This window comes from Triticum dicoccoides, chromosome 1B, assembly GCF_002162155.2.
Source record: "Triticum dicoccoides isolate Atlit2015 ecotype Zavitan chromosome 1B, WEW_v2.0, whole genome shotgun sequence".
Lineage (NCBI taxonomy): Eukaryota > Viridiplantae > Streptophyta > Magnoliopsida > Poales > Poaceae > Triticum > Triticum dicoccoides.
In genome coordinates, this window is record NC_041381.1 from 296,970,370 (window position 1) to 296,974,955 (window position 4,586).

A 4,586-nucleotide genomic window follows, 5' to 3' on the forward strand; every position below is an offset into this window, starting at 1 on the left:
GGCATGGCCTCGCCGTCCCTGCGGGCGAGCGCCCTCTCGGCCTCGGCTCCGCCCCGGCCCCGCCGTGCCGCTGCTCCGGACACGGTCGCCGTGCGCCCGCGCCGCACCCCTGGGGGCTTCGCCCTGCGCCCGTTCGGGCCTGTCGCCTGCGCCCAAAACCGCCCGATCGGGCGCACCCGATCCGTTAGGCCCCTATGGGCCTATCACAAGTGGGGCCTCAAGCCCCCAGAACAAAAAAAGGAGATAAAAAAATAATAAAAATATATTAATATTAATAAAAATATAATTTAATTAATTAATTAATTAATTAATTAAATTAATTAACTTAATTAATTATGTTTAATAAACCTAATTAAATAACTAATCTAACTAATCTGTTAATTAATCTAATTAACATGGTTAATTAGTTAACAAACAATGACAGTGGGACCCACATGTCAGTTTGACTAGGTCAACTGACTAGTTGACTGCTGACATCACCCTGACATAATGCTGATGTCATAATTCCATTTTCGGGTTAAATTAAATAATTAGTTAAATTCTAGAAATTAATAAAATCTTTAGAAAATCATATCTTTTAATCCGTAACTCGGATTAAAATATTTTCAACATGGAAGTTGCTCAGAACGACGAGACGAATCCGGTTACACCGTCCGTTCGTCCGCCACACACCCCTAACCTATTGAACCCGCAACTTTCCCCCTCCGGCTCCTCTGCCCGAAAACACGAAACACCGGGGATATTTTCCCGAATGTTTCCCCCCTTAATCGGTACCACCTCATACCACGCTAGGGCACGCCTGGCATCGTTACTTGTCCTGTCATGCATCGATATGCATCTGTTTACATGGTATTCATTGTTTCTTCCCCCCTCTTCTCTCCGGTAGACTACGAGACCGACGCTGCTGCTGCCCAGTTCGACTACGGAGTTGACGACCCCTCTCTCTTGCCAGAGCAACCAGGCAAGCCCCCCCCCCTTGATCACCAGATATCGCCTATTCTACTCTATACTGCTTGCATTAGAGTAGTGTAGCATGTTACTGTTTTCAGTTAATCCTATACTGCTGCATGGCCTGTCCTTGATACTACTATTGTTACCTTTACCTGCAATCCTATATGCTTAGTATAGGATGCTAGTGTTCCATCAGTGGCCCTACATTCTTGTCCGTCTGCCATGCTATACTACTGGGCTGTGATCACTTCGGGAGGTGATCACGGGCATATACTATATACTTTACACTGTTACATTACCTGTGATACTGTTCGGAGATGGGGGGCTGAAAGGACAGGTGGCTCCATCCCGGTAGAGGTGGGCCTGGGTTCCCGACGGCCCCCGACTGTTACTTTGTGGCGGAGCGGCAGGGCAGGTTGAGACCACCTAGGAGACAGGTGGGCCTGGCCCTGTTCGGCGTTCGCGGATATTTAACACGCTTAACGAGATCTTGGTATTTGATCTGAGTTGGCTACGAGCCTATACGCACTAACCATCTACGCGGGAGTAGTTATGGGTATCCCGACGTCGTGGTATCAGCCGAAGCACTTCAGACGTCAGCGACGGAGCGGCGCGCGCCGGATTGGACTGGAACGCCACTAGGCTAGGTCTGCTTCCGGCCGCCCACGCAACGTGCAGGTGTGCTCAGGGCGATGGGCCCAGACCCCTGCGCGCTTAGGTTTAGACCGGCGTGCTGACCTCTCTGTTGTGCCTAGGTGGGGCTGCGACGTGTTGATCTTCCGCGGTCGGGCATGACCCAGGAAAGTGTGTCCGGCCAAATGGGATCAAGCGTGCTGGGTAAGTTGGTGCACCCCTGCAGGGAAGTTAATCTATTCGAATAGCCGTGATCTTCGGTAACAGGACGACTTGGAGTTGTACCTTGACCTTATGACAACTAGAACCGGATACTTAATAAAACACACCCTTCCAAGTTCCATAGACAACCCGGTGATCGCTTTTCTACAGGGCGTCGAGGAGAGGATCGCCGGGTAGGTTTATGCTATGCGATGCTGCTTGGAGATGCTACTTGGAGATGCTACTTGAAGATGCTACTTGGAGGACTTCAATCTACTCTCTTCTACATGCTGCAAGACGGAGGCTGCCAGAAGCGTAGTCTTCGTCAGGATTAGCTACCCCCCTCTTATTCTGGCATTCTGCAGTTCAGTCCACCGATATGGCCTCCTTACACATATACCCATGCATATGTAGTGTAGTTCCTTGCTTGCGAGTACTTTGGATGAGTACTCACGGTTGCTTTCTCCCCCCTTTTTCCCCCTTTCCTTTCTTTCTGGTTGTCGCAACCAGATGCTGGAGCCCAGGAGCCGGACGCCACCGTCGACGACGACTACTACACTGGAGGTGCCTACTACTACGTGCAGCCCGTTGACGACGACCTGGAGTAGTTTAGGAGGATCCCAGGCAGGAGGCCTGCGCCTCTTTCGATCTGTATCCCAGTTTGTGCTAGCCTTCTTAAGGCAAACTTGTTTAACTTATGTCTGTACTCAGATATTGTTGCTTCCGCTGACTCGTCTATGATCGAGCACTTGTATTCGAGCCCTCGAGGCCCCTGGCTTGTATTATGATGCTTGTATGACTTATTTATGTTTTAGAGTTGTGTTGTGATATCTTCCCGTGAGTCCCTGATCTTAATCGTACACATTTGCGTGCATGATTAGTGTACGATTGAATCGGGGGCGTCACAAGTTGGTATTAGAGCCGACTGCCTGTAGGAATCCCCCTTTCCAACTCCTTGGCCGAAGTCGAGTCTAGTCGTTGAAAAACTTTTACTAACATGGTTGTGTGGCCCATGGGCCCACGTCGCCATCGGGAGGTATTAGGATCTTTTATTCCTCGACCTTTACTCTGGGATTCTGAGCCCTCTTCTATTCGGGTTAAACGATGTTTACTAAAAACTAACTTTAGGTTCTCGAAAATACTTTCTCCCGGAGAGCCCCTTCAGTCCAGATGGTCACCGACTACACCAGAAGATTTCGGAGATACTCTTTGATATTCTCTCGAGACTTTGTGCCCATCACTTTTGCTATTCCCGACCACCGATAAATCCTTATGGATAACTACTTACACTTGCCATTCTTACGATCATTCCCCATTGTTCTTGTTATTACAAGATACCCAAAGTTTTCTCTATTGTTCCGAGAATACTTCGTGCCTACTGCCTAGCAGTTCTTTGCCACATGAATACCCCTTCAAATAAATCCCCGCACTTGTCAAGTATCCGCTCATCCTCAGTTGTTCATGAGTTTCACAAAAGTCTTCAAAATACTATTCGATCTTCCGAAAATCCTCTGGAGCCTTTGGCTCTTGAAATTCTTGCTTGCTCGCATTATGGCTAATCCCATAAGTCTCGTAGTCTTAATGACATTCCTCGTCATTATCATTTTGAGTCTGTTGACTTAATATGTTTGCGAATGCACGCAATCATCATTGATCCTTATAAATTACTTCTCCGGCTAAGCTGCCATTCTTTTAACTGGAATTGGTTCTCGACCAATCCAATTGTCATTGATTGTACCCTAAGGCTATTCAACTTATCCATCCCTACTCGGAGCATTGCTTCTGATCCCTTGATTTGGAAATCATAATTCCTTTGCATTTGACAATTGAGTTAGTCAGTTGTTTCTATAATCTGATCTCCTTGCAATCTTCTTCCTCTAGTTGAGTACCGATGCTCACGTCAGATCCCTTGTGGCCCACCAGATCCTTTGTTGGATTTTATCTGACAACGCCCTTCATATTCAATAACCTTGTGAGCCTTTCCTCTGATACATAATGCCTTTGGTAAATTGTATCCTCTGCTTTCTTAACCATGCTCTGTCTTCGAGCTTGAGTTAATTACTTCTAAAGATTCTGGTATATGATTCTAAGATGCCCCGATGGGTTGAACCTATGCCTTCCTTAATAGGTGTGAACTCGAAAGTTTTCACGAGTCGTACTCTTCTGGTATTTTGCCAGATAAAATTTCAAAACTACAACTTCATTGAGCGCGAGAAGTGAATGAAAGGTTGTGCATTGGAGAAGTGGGAGTCGACCTTGAACTTTGCGTTCATGCCCATGGACACGATGTACATCTTCTCATCGAAGCTTCTTTTAAAATCAATTATTCCCTTGGTATAAGTTCATCTTATATCTGAGATCTGGCCTTTTTGCAATCGTGGTTCTGACCATGTTCTCCTTTAAATATCATGTCCTGTGCAAGTTTAAGCACTTGTCTTCTATAGAGCAATACCCCAGTTCAACTTCTAGTTTGATCTGTCGTCGAGTATTACCACCTGGTATCTCGAGATTATTTTGGAACTGCATAATTTCTTATGAGTTCTTCATCAAGTACTACATACTCACTGATTACAATTTTTCATGGGCTCGGAGTTATTGAACACTCAAAGACACCAATAACTGAACCGAGTCCGCTCTACGGTTCAACAACTCTTCAGTAAGCTTCTATAAGTACGAGTTTGTACCCGATCACGCCATTCCTAGCCTGTTTGGCTATATCATTGTCGTGACGATTCTAATGGTGCTACCTGGTCCTTCTTCTCGGAGCACAATTTCCGACGATGAACTAACCTTACATCGAT